Source organism: Harpia harpyja, chromosome 17 (assembly GCF_026419915.1).
Source record: "Harpia harpyja isolate bHarHar1 chromosome 17, bHarHar1 primary haplotype, whole genome shotgun sequence".
Classification (NCBI taxonomy): Eukaryota; Metazoa; Chordata; class Aves; order Accipitriformes; family Accipitridae; genus Harpia; species Harpia harpyja.
Window position 1 is genome coordinate 4,886,770 of NC_068956.1, and position 13,043 is coordinate 4,899,812.

A 13,043-nucleotide genomic window follows, 5' to 3' on the forward strand; every position below is an offset into this window, starting at 1 on the left:
GCACCCTCAGCAAGTTTGCCAACGACACCAAGCTGTGTGGTGTGGTCAACACTCTGGAGGGAAGGGATGCCATCCAGAGGGACCTTGACAGGCTGGAGAGGTGGGCCTGTGTGAACCTCATGAAGTTCAACAAGGCCAAGTGCAAGGTCCTGCACCTGGGTCGGGGAAATCCCAAGCACAAGTACAGGCTGGGCGATGAGTGGATTGAGAGCAGCCCTACCAAGAAAGACTTGGGGGTGTTGGTTGATGAGAAGCTCAACATGATCTGGCAACCGTATCCTGGGCTGCATCAAAAGCAGTGTGACCAGCAGGTCAAGAGAGGTGATTTTGCCCCTCTAATCCGCTCTCATGAGACCCCACCTGCAGTACTGCATCCAGCTCTGGAGCCCCCACTGTAAGAAAGACATGGACCTGCTCGAGTGAGTCCAGAGGAGGGCCACAAAGATGATTAGAGGGCTGGAGCCCCTCTCCTATGAAGACAGGCTGAGAGATTTGGGGTTGTTCAGCCTGGAGACGAGAAGGCTCCGGGGAGACCTTATAGCAGCCTGCCAGTACCTAAAGGGGGACTACAGGGAAGATGGCGAGGGACGTTTTACAAAGGCGTGTAATGATAGGACAAGGGGTAATGGTTTTAAACTGAAAGAGGGTAGATTTAGATTAGGTATTAGGAAAAAAATCTTTACTATGAGGGTGGTGAGGCACTGGCACAGGTTGCCCAGAGACGCTGTGGATGCCCCATCCCTGGAAGTGTTCCACGTCAGGTTGGATGGGGCTTTGAGCAACTTGGTCTAGTGGAAGGTGTCCCTGCCCATGGCAGGGGGGTTGGAACGAGATGGTCTTTAAGGTCCCTTCCAACCCAAACCATTCTGTGATTCTAAAAGCTCCCATCTGGAGATATGCAGATATTTCATGGCATCATCAACATCCTTTGCATATCTGCACGTCTGAGATAATGTCCAACTCTTCCACTTTACCACTCAGAGGTTTTTAATTTCTTTTCTGAAAGGAAATCCGAGTGCTCTACTATTGCCTCACCACACTTTTCATTTATCCTGAAAAACCTTGTTTTCTCCCTCTAACACAGTGGAGGTGCCTAGGCTATAGTTTCTTTTATTGAAATATCTCTGGGAATCCCCAAAAGAAAAAGAAGAGTCTTGATATAATGACATTATTGCTATACCAATCTCTACCAAATCAGTCAGCTAGTCAGAAATCTAAACATTCCTTAAAACACATTTATTTTAATAAAGACATATCAAGAACAATCTGCCTGTCACTGGTACAATGTGTATTTTCAAGAACTTGCCCAAAGCTGCAAGAATTCAGGCTAGTCTTATTACTATATAAACACAATAATTTGAAATATGTAATTATAGCCTGGACCAAGGGAAGAATGCAAGCATGTGCTTATTGTTTAAAACCAAAAGAGAATCAGCACATCCTTGAAACATAAAGCTATACTTTGAACCGTATCTGAGTAAAGACATTCTCCTGTGCTACATTTCAAAACCAGAAACGTCATAGAACTCTTAGCCTTGTCCTTACAAGTCAGGCCATTACGGCTCTTGTTGATTTGTTTCTGTACTTTAAAGTATGGAGTTCCTGACTTGAAGTTGTAGAAATAAACTTAATTGTGTTTCTAAATCTTTATCTACAACTAGTTAAAGCCTTGGTGTATGTAGCACTTTAAGAACACTTCAAATTTCTACTGATTTTCTTTTGGTCTCTTTGAAATACTTTGGGATGTGCACTCATTTATAAAACTGGGGTACAGTTTTCTGTGGCTGACAAGTTCTATTTATTATTTCTTAAGCAAAAAATAATGTTTTATGGGGGATAATACAGTTCTAAAATGCATCTTATGCAGCATCATTAGATAAGTCAGAAATAGTAGATCCACATGATACTGTAAAATCAGTGGTGGTTATGCTCATTCAGCGAAAGTGTTGGCGGAAGTCAAGATGAAGTTGTCAATTTGGAAGTCAACATACAATTTGTATTTGCTGGGAAAAAAAGTGTTATCTTTGCTTGTACTGGGAGTATGGAAAAGTAAAAAGGTGACTGGTGGCAGGTATTTGGTGAGTTGGAAATGCTGGTGAAACACAGTGAATGGAGGCTTTGTAGTAAAGAATAAATTATGCTAAGTAGTGTACGTGGGGCCATGAAATTATATTTAGGTTATTTCTTATATTTCTAATGAACTTCCAGAACAGCACATTAACATTGACAATGTCATTTATTCAAGCTTCAGAAACCTTGGATCATTTCTTGTCTTCATTCAATCGCTTTGGTTAAATCTCTTGTTAACAATACAGAAAAAAAACGGATTTCCCAAGTGATCACTATTTATTAGACAATAAATTTAAAATGACTTTGCAAATATAATTTCATGTTTTTTCCTCTTTTCATTTCTTTAATGAAAAACAAGGATGGAATCAAGAGACAAATAATGCTTTAAAATATCATGAGGAATAGCTTGATTTATCAACTCCACTTAAGTATAAACACACATTGAAAGAAAATGATAAATGTATAAATCCCACACCCATGATAGATTAAGAGTTTTATTTCGTTCTCTCATTTTTACAAACAAATCTAAAAAACAATGATAGTGTACTTACATATTTCAGATCCTCATCTGTCTAAGAATAGAAAGCACTCAAGTCATGTGTCAGAATAACTCGGGTGGTCTCTTCTCAATCCCCTTTTTGTGTTCACCATCCACAAAAATCAGTGCGCCACTGCAATGGTCCAGCCATTCTCACTACAGAAAAGGAGCCAGGTGTTGGGGGTCAGAAAAGACTGGCATGGATTTGTAAACGTTGCTTGCATGGCAGCTGTCAGGATTGTCCATGTAGGATGCTTCGTAAGTTCAAAGACCCAGATTCCCCCTATCTGTGAGCACTTAACTAAAGTAGAACCATAGAATCGTGGAATGGTTTGGGTTGGAAGGGACCTTTAAAGATCATCTAGTCCAACCCCCCTGCAGTGAGCAGGGACATCTTCAACTAGACCAGGTTGCTCAGAGCCCCGTCCAACCTGGCCTTGAAAGTACCTACATCAGAAGCATGTTCTCCCCAGGCTACCATCTCATCAGACAGCAGCTGGTATATGTCTTTATGTCTGTATTGATATGGAGAAATGGATATCTTCCTTCATACCTACAGGACAGCCATGCCCAAGCTGCCTTCCCACGCTTTGGCTTCCTCTGGAGCCTGGACAACCAGAACAGAGTTATGGCGTGTTCCAGGCTTGTTGCTACCCAAGATATATAGGACATGCCACCATCCGTGGGTGGCTTTGCAGTTTAGATGTGGTCTCAAAGGCTGGATAATGAGCAACTGTACACCAAATGTGAGGTGCTTCAAGCTGAGTGGAATGAAATGGGACTTAAGTTAGTATGCACACGAATTTAAATCTGGAGATAAGAGAAAATATGCTTTCCATAGGACAAACCTTCTAACAACAATTATTTTTCTTTTTTCCAGATTTCATGCTTAATGCTGGTAATAAAGCATATTTGCTTATTTTAAGATATCACTAAAATACTGTAGTTTTTACAGTCTTTTTTAAGAAATTAGAGGATAGAGACCGCTGTGTCTGACACCTGGATAAGTCCAATTATTTCAACATACATCAACATACATCAAAAAAATGACTGTCTCAGTCCCATGGTCCCTATTGTTCAGACAATTTTCAGTGTAGTTTGGCAATGTCCTGAACATTTTTTTAGCAGCTCAATATTTAATGGGGACTTGAACACAACTCTCAATTTTGTAGACACTTAAATCTATATAGAAGATTACTGTGAGGCATGTTTGGGTAATGTCACTCTGTTAGTGACAACGCTCACAGGTGTAATACGTGGCACAGCAGTGAAAATGAGCCTGTATATGATCTTGCTAAAGGCCAATAGCTTCTGATAGGTCACAGTTAGCATGCCCCTCAGTGTTATCAAAAAATAACTTGAAAAATTGTGACTGCAGATGTAAGACACAGCCCAGCTCAGCTGTCCACACAAAACTGTCCAGTGCCACTAGAGATGCCCTAGTTATCTTGACTGTCCTTCAGCTGCCATCCAGAAAGAAAAGGGTTTCCTGCAGATCCCGCATCTTCCCTGCCAGTCTCTTAAATACGTTTGGGCATCTCAAATGGCTCTGGGCATCTCAAACGTCTCTAAGTTTATTATAAAACTAAATCCCAAGTTATGCATTGACAACAGGGCTCTGAGATCCCCCTCTCACTATTGCTACTCCCCATATGCAATGCCAGCACACCACCCAAAAGTACCGCTTCAGGGAATGGGTCGCATACCAGGATGCCTGCACTTTCATGTTGTATGCTGTTTATGCACATGCATGCATGCTGTATTAGGGCTCACTTTTTTTTTTTTAATTAATATTCTTGCTTTTTTGTAAAAATTAAAGCAATGGCAATTCCAAAAGCCATTATGTTTTGATTGTTAGGAGCTGACATAAATGGATTCCAGTAGAGATAATGCTGTAAATGTTGATCATGTTACAAGTTGGCCCACCTACTGTCACTTCAGGAAGCAGAGGTTTAAATATAAATCTCCTATTTTTAACTGAGTTAATATTAGAACTGAGGGAGGAGATGTTCAGCTGGGGTAAATAGTAGCTTCGCTAATGTAAGTGGCACTATGCTGATTTACAGGAGCGAAGGAACTGTCAGAAACAGCATATCTTCTCTCCACCAACAGCTCCATTAATGTATTTATAATATTAATTCAATAAGGAAAAGAAAAATCACAACACAAAGAAAAGTTGAGAATATTCAAAGGTATCTGGCGAGTCCTGACGAACTTCTATGAGTAAATGAATGGAAATACAGAGTATGTGTCTTAGCCCACTAGACTGCTTCAAATCCCTGAGCTAAAATCTGCATGTTAAATAACTATGTGTTTTGTTTACAATGAGCAGTATATTCCAGACATAATTAAAATAAAGAAAATTGGTATTGGATATCTCTTGATAATAAAAACAAAACAAACAAACAAACAAAAAAACCCCCAAACCCCCAAGATGTTAAATGAAAGTATTTTTATATACTCCAAGCATTCATTTATGTTTTCTTCTTGAAGCTGCAGTTTCTGGAGTACTGCAAGTAAGTTTATTATTAAAAATAAGAGCAGAACTGTCAGATTTTGTTACTAAGTTGGAACTAGGAGTTCCATATTTGGAAGAAAAATAAAAAGAACAAAAATGCTGTAACGTTTAAAACTCACAATTCTAAATACCTTAATTTATCTTGAGTTATTAAATATTCTAGAGTTGGGTATTAATTTTGGGTGTCTATTCCACAGCACTTGGACTTTGTAATACTATATAAACAAAATTACAAAAATCTAATAAGTTTAACCCAAGAGGAACCTTACTTCTTCTCCAAAACTCCAACTAAAGGAGCCAAAGTTGTGTTTTCTTTTGAAATGACTTTCTCTATCTTTAGCTTAGGTGTTTAAAGACTCCATAATGAAGCATAGCACAGAGTAAAGCATAGGAGGGCTGAGACTATGGGCTTTAAGGAGATTAAGGGCTGCAGAGCTGCTCGCTTTTTGTTACATTAACCTGCCCAGGAAAGCAATTCCCTCCACAGCCCCCATGCCCAATCCCCGTAAGTGGAGACATATGGCAGTTCTGTGATACAGAGAACACACTGTGGTAGTTTTATTGATACAGGGACTGCTTCTTAGCCAGTATAAGTCTTCTCCGCTCAGCTACGAATTGATCCCATTGACTCTTGGCAAAGGGCAAATAGTCATAAAGGCTAATGCTGCCCTCGCAGTCAGATTCCTGCTCTGAATTGCCCTCCAGAGGTGCCTCTCTCCACTGACTCCAGGGAGATTTGCTGATTAAATTTAGGCTAGAGCTAACTTTTGTGCCTCTGCCGATTCGGTGGGATTGATTTGGAATGGTGTGTTTTGGTCTTTGTGAACAGCTGGTCCGTAATGCTGAGCTGTGAGCGTATTGATAGAAAACCTTCAGAAGTAGCAACGAGAGTGGTGCAAGCTGTGCATGGCCATCACCGTCTTCTCATCTGGTGGAATGTCAAGATGAGCAGAGCCTCTCCCTACCTCCCTCTTCTGCCTGTCCATTATCTAACTGAGGACGGTAACCATTAAAACATTTCAAAGCCCAGATCCCAATGCTCCCACATTGAATTAACATGAAATTGTTAGTTAACATGGATTACCCTGAATGGGAGAGCTGCTATGCATCTTGCAAGGACCTCGCAAAAGGGATTTTCAGCTCAGATTCTTGGCTAAAGGACAAAAGGCATCGGCTATGTGGCACAACATTGCATACACACAGACACACAGACATCGTTTCATATTTTCTGCTTCCCTCCTCAGATTTCTCTCCTCCAGCCACCAGCTTCTCTGCTAACCTTGAAACTGCGGGGAACTTCATTCTGTGGCTTGTGTTTCCTCCAAAGCAGAACTGCAGGACCTCAGTTCCTCCCGAGAAATTACATCTCCTTGAGTCATTATTCCCTCTCGGCCTCAGACCACTTCCTGCAATTTCAGAACCACTGAAAACATCGGTTTCAAATGAGCTATTAACCCATGAAGGCTAAACCAGCCTGGATCCAGCAGTGTTCCTTAGATGCATTTTCCTTTTCCCCTCTCCCTGGACTCTGGTTCAAATAGAACCAAAAAGATTCTTCCTCGGACAGGTTTTGGCCCATTTTACAGAGCTTATAATCCCCTGAATACTGTTTTCTTTTCACCTCCTATTTTCTGCTGCAGACTACTATTTACTAAATCCATCTTTCTTGAAGAATTCTGATGACCTGTAAAAGCTGAAATGTTAGCTAGCGAAACCCTTGGGTATATCCACAAATGGTTATGTAAGGCTGGAGTTGCAGTGCCAGATGAACAGATGACAGACCCATTTATCATTAGTAGGAACAGGCACGTTAATTGGCTACGATACCAGTACCGTCCTCCAGCATTAACAAAACTTCTTGATCCTGAATGTACCACCAGAACATCCTTTATTAAATAAGATGAATAATACTGAGGTCAAGGGTCGCCCTGCTTCAGCTGAGAAAGCTCAATTATTTATGGATACTTTACTCACCAGGGCACCAACAGGTTACCGAGCCTTGTAAAGAGAACTTTTTGGTCTACTGAATAAAGGTTATTATTCTACACATATGCATCTTCTGTATTGGGGAATGAACAGCAGAGAAATAAAAACATTTGAGTCCTGTAAAGCTTCAGGACTGGGGGAGGGTGGTCACTGGAACATTGGAACAGACTGCCCAGAGAGGCTGTGGAGTCTCCATCCCTGGTGATACTCAAAACCTGACTGGACACAACCCTGAGCTGCTGTAGCTGTCCCTGCTCTGAGCAGTGTGGGTTGGACTAGATGATCTCCAAGGTCCGTTCCAGCCTCTGTTATTCTGTGGTTCTGAGTCCGTAAGATTCAGAAGCCATGGAAGTGGATTCCCAGGTTTCTGTCCCTGGCTCTTCCACATACTCACACAAAAGCCCCAACACTCGCAATTGGCCACTGTTGCCAGCTGCCTCACCATGGCAAGAGGAATCTCATCTTGAGAGACTATGATGCCGATTTTCTTGCATATTCACCAACTGGGCATGTGAAAAAGGAACCAGTGGCCATTGCTTAGTATTATACCTGCAGAATTCCCTGCAGTTAAGTGAACTTGTCTGAAAAATGGGAACTGCTTGACCCTATCGGGTACAGCTGCTATGCCAACATCGTGTTTTATTCCAGGCACACTGGAGTAATGGTTTTATGTGTCATCTGTGTCACCTTGGTTAGTCCAGATGCAGTGATATAATCCAATAGCTATGCATCAGGATGGAGAAAGTAAAACATTGTTAATTTTACTGGATTATCGACCACACATTGCAAGTAGTGGAAAAAAATGTTTCTTTCAAGTGTGGCTTTTGCCTACTTTTACTTCAGTTGGCAATAAATGGTTGTGACCCATTGCACTGGAGGAAGAGCTCGAAAGTAATACTTTAATATTTCTTGGGACTCCGAAAGGACCGGCTAGGTCAGGTCCATTTTGCCAACACCAATGAAGATTTGCACTGGCACACAATTTCTACCTGGTGGCCACCTCTTGCTACTGTGGCTGCACCTGATATGCATAGATTTTGATGCTATCAACCACCTTCCATACAGCTTGTTGACTAGTTATGTGTTGATCCTAGCATAAATGACATTTTCCCCCTCCCTTTATCACCTGATCTTTTGATATTGGCAAGAAAGAGAATTATTGTTTTTTTCTCTCTCCCCAGAGGGCTTCGGGACTTTTTTCTCAGAATGTTAGAATATTTCCTCCGTACCTGGAATGAAGCATTTTGTTTGCACACCACGTACACTACTGGGGAATTTTCAGTGCTGATACTATGTCAGGCTGGCACGCATGCTTTATACCTGAGCAGCCAAAGGAACTGGCAGATGGTTGGTGACAAAAGGAGCATCTCATGGAGCTGCAGGAGAACTGTCTCAACAGATCCAAGATTTCAGAGCCTGAAAGACACTGCAACAGCCCAACCGTAGCACTGCTCAGCATTCAGCCAGAAGCAAGGCAGGTGTTTAAAACATTTGCCAGGATTCACTGACTCAAAAGGGCTCAGTCTCCAAGCCAGAAATAAATCCGGCAAATGGGTGCGGGATGCTCTTACAAAGAAACCGAAGGGCAACCGCCTGGTGGAGGACAGCATCTACAACCTTGGCTCTGTGAGTTTTTGATAGCAAGAAGACAGACCTCTCCAAAATTGTCCCTTCCAGGACTCAAAGCAGGACAGCCTGTGAGAACAAGGGGGAGGAACGAGAACGCACAATGTCAAATCAAGCAGTGGCTCAAAGAGGTGATGTGCTACCCAGCAGGTCTCCTTTGAGCACGAGTCTCCAGGACGACAGCATCTGCCACCCCACAGCATTTGGTGCCAAGGACCATTTTATAGGAGAGATGTGGCTGTTTATGGTTCAGCGCTGCATAAACACATGAGAAGTAAGCCTTGCTGATGGGCTTGGGGAGGAGGGAGTCAAGATTGTTGAGCTCAGTATGTTAGACTTGTCAGATCTGGATCAACCCTGCTTCCTGCTTGACAGCTTCATATTTCATGTCATCCTACCTCTAGTAGGCAAGTGACATGGAGTTCTGTCTCCCGTCTGAACTTGTTAAAGAAAAACGTTGTTTTCTGTATCTTTCCTTCTTCAAGTTGGTGGAAGACAGAGGAGGAAGGATACAGGTCTTTGTGTCGTACCATTAATTTATTTTCTTAAATCCTCTTTGTGTGGACTTTTCCAGTACCTGCCCCTGCACCAGCTCAAAATTTCCCATGTTGCAACTGCAACGTATTGACATGATTCACAGTTCTTGTTAAGCAATGGTGAACCCATCCAGTATATGTTGAGCCTCCTCCTTCTACAAAAGAAATGAACTGTAGCAAAGATCATTGCAGCTAATCTGTCTTCAGACTCAGGAAGATTCTTCTGCACCCCTGCATTTCAGAAGATGACCTTTATCAGATGTAAAGCCTACAAATATATTTTGACTGTGTAGGGCAGACTACGGATATAGGATTTGATGTACAAATGTAACAGCTCTTCTCCTATCATACATCAGCCAGCACAGCACAGATGCAATGTCACGGCAAGAAAAGCATAAAGTGGAGGGAAGAAATATAAAAACTAGCTTATACCTTGCCAATGGGGAAAAGGAGCCCAAGTAAAACAATTTATGTTGAAGGTCCAGTGGAGTACTGTGGAGTTAGTCTCTCTAGAGGAGGCAAGGGAAGCCAGGGACAATATCATCTCTCTAAACGCAAACATTGTTAGAGAGAGACGGTGCTTCTGTGGTCAGGCCAGCAAGAACAAGAGAGCTCTTTGCTGAGTAAGCGACTGGGCTTGCTGGTGTAGGAAGTATTGTGCACACTGATGCCCTAGGGCATCGATTTCATGATCAGGAGACCCCGAGACCTCCTTCAGCTTTCCCCTAATGAGTGGATTGAGTGCATTCATCAAACCTGAGATCTCAGGGCTCAAAGTTCAAAAAGCTACCAGAGGTGAAATCATTCCCCTCCTTCCTCCTTTTCTCGTCCCCTCCAAAAACAACCCCACTATATTTCTTTTCTTCCCATTTGACTGAAATCACCTGGGGGTCAATTATCTTTCTGCGATGGAAACCATATGCCATTTCACGTTCTTGCATAAGGTTAGGCTGCATATGATGAAACCGATCAATTAAATCTTGTGGGAAGAAAAGGGAGGGTGAAGTCTGGCCAGGATTTAGCATTCTCATTTACTGACAACCTAATCCAAGGTATCAGACATATACAGAAATTTGCTTGCCCACAAGGAACACAGGAGAGAAAGTGCTGCCTGCGTCATCGTAAAATGAAGCTGGGGAACATTAAAGTGGGAAACATTAATGTAAACAAGATGGGGTCATGCACTGCCTAAGACTGGTAAGAATTGGACTATGAAAAGGTTGAATTATTTAAAAATAATTTTTCTGTGTGGTTTTGTTTTGTTTTGTTTTGTTTGCAGCTTGCAGACTGCTTTGAACACAGCAGATACCCTGCTGACGTGCATTCATAAAATCCAGCCTGCTGTTTGGGTCTATGCTTGTCACTTCCCTTTAGTCCAGGAACAGTCCCCTAAAATGTTGGTCTGAGTTTCTAATCTATCTGGCATGTGAGGTTGCTTCTTATCAGTGTGGATGGTTTCCCTTCAAGCTAGAATATGGATTTTTTTGTGCTGGTCTGGCAGGGATAAAAGAGAAGAAGGGAAAACAGACGTGGAAGTGCTCCATTGAGTGTCACACTGGTAAAATTCCATGCACACAAAAACTGCAAGTGGAAATAAGAGCTACAGCCACATGCAAGCAACTATAGGGAAACAGTGCAACTCAAGCTAAGACCCGTTTACAAATAAATTCTTGATAACCCCTAAACTGATAACTTAGTTGCCTGTATCACTTAATTTCCTTGTCAAAGAGCAACTTTCTTTTTGCCAGTGAAAAGAGTAACTCTGAGAACCACTCAATCCACAGCTCTGAAGAGCTTAGGTTGTATCTAGGGTAACATTTCAGTGCAGTTACACTTCCCCAGCATCTAGCATTTGGAAAAGGTGTTACTGAAAAGAAATAGGCACAAACACACACAGATGTCTACTGTTCTGGCTTCAAATAACCCTTGTGGAGAAAGAGGGTTGTATATATATATGGGTGTGCACGTGTGTGGGCATGCATGGGAAAGCAAAGTGAGCTTTATTTTTACTCTGAATCCCACCTAAACAAAGATCCTAATGTTATCCCCTGGAATGAGGTAAGAAACATGATCATTTGCTTCCAAGACCTGCCTGAAACTACAGTTTTTGTAGCCCTGAATGAGCAGCAGCCGAAGTAAGAGAGATCAGATGAACTGCATTTAGAAGTGATGCAGTGAACTGGTACAAGGGGAAAGTGCTTTTAGTGATCAATATGAAAACAGGGGGCTTTCATCTAACCACAGTGGGGATGACAAAGAGGAATTTGGGCAATATAATATGGGATAAAAGGGTAGATAACCTCTTATTTCAATCTAAAGACTTAATGATGCTTATTAAAAGGTTGTTACTTGGTTTCATGGAAGAATTATGGCCCTCTACTTCTTTCCTTAGAACAAATGGCCTAACAGGGAAAGGCAAGTTTTTTTAAGAAGTCCTTGGTCCTGGTTAAGGAGGTGCTCTTCTCTTTTCTCTGTAACTTTGCCAAAAGATCATGCAAACAAGCAATTCACACGCATGGTTTTTATTTGAAGGCCACTGCCTCTTGCCATACACAACGCATTTCATCAAGCAGCACATCCATACAACAGCACTTGTGTAGTAAGTTATTATGATTTGATTCATGTAATGATTGTTAAGATTTGGGTCAACTTTACCAATGAGCGAGAGCTCTGAAAGAGCAAACTGGCCTTACGCTTAAGAAAATGCATTGGGCCAAAGTCAAGTCTGGAGGAGAGATGTTGAAGTCAATGAACTTCCAGCAGGTGAGCTGGCCTGCACGTTTCTGCTGGGGAAATCTTTCCACCACTGCAGCACTTCATTATAGCTGTCATTTTCTCTATGAATTATTGTTTTCTTGTCAGATTTACCTCCCCTTCCACTTGAAAACAGTCATCTGGGGAATAGGCCGGCAACAAAACAAAACCTCCTGGAGGTTAATGTAGCAGCAACAACAACAAAAAAAAGGAGCTGGTCTACCTCTTAAACAAGGGGGATGAACCACATGCTACTTGTTCTGCTACAAGAATCCAATCTGTTTGTATCTGAATATAACAGGCAGCACTGCTTTTCTGGCACTGGATATCAACAAAGTATTTTGAACTCACTGTTACTAGATTTTTTTAGACTACTTAGTGTGCTTCAGAGCATTAATAGTTCTTCAGCAGTGACTAACAAAGACAATTCGGATGAATTAGTGTCTCATAAAAAAATCTATTAATTAGCTTTTCAATTAATGTTAGGAATCCCATATGGCATTTGAATAGAAGTATACAAGGTGCTGGCATTCCTACAGTTCTACAGTAAGAGACATGGGGCAGAGATACGCCCTGGGAGACAGGAGTCCAGAGCACCAAACTGCCCTTCTTGTCAGATGAATTCACCCCATCAGCATAAACTGGCCTTTTGTGGGTTAAAGAACGATCCTCCTGCTTATTGTAGAACAAACCATGGGACATTAGTTTAGATATAGTTATCTAAAATTAGATAAACTGGGCCAAACCTGTGAAAAGCCATGTTGCTCCTGTATTCCACCTGAAGGTATTTGTCTTACATGTGAAAAGTAACTTCTGAGCTAAACCTAACTAGGGTCCAGAGGGAGCCTAGCAATCCAAGATGTAGATTCAAATACCTTTCAAATTGTAAAATGGGGGAAATGTTTTTAAGTTAAGTATTTTCAGACATGTAGAACACGTGAGAACATTCCTTTAGAAATTAACATGGCATGGAATCAAGCGATGATCAAATGGATGAAATTAAAGAGCCTTTCCT

General features: G+C 41.7%; 1 protein-coding gene across 9 annotated transcripts in view; it reads right to left on the reverse strand.

Annotated features, from left to right (window-relative positions):
* The window catches only part of TENM4 (teneurin transmembrane protein 4), a 599,338-nt gene that overhangs the window by 508,245 nt on the left and 78,050 nt on the right, over nt 1–13,043 (reverse strand). For 7 of the 9 annotated variants that reach the window (XM_052812174.1, XM_052812178.1, XM_052812177.1 and 4 more), the window contains exon 2: nt 2,622–2,764. The exons of the other annotated variants lie outside the window; for them this stretch is intronic. The gene's annotated coding sequence lies outside the window, so the exon portion shown is untranslated. The remainder of the gene's footprint in view (nt 1–2,621; nt 2,765–13,043) is intronic. 9 annotated transcript variants of the gene reach the window in all.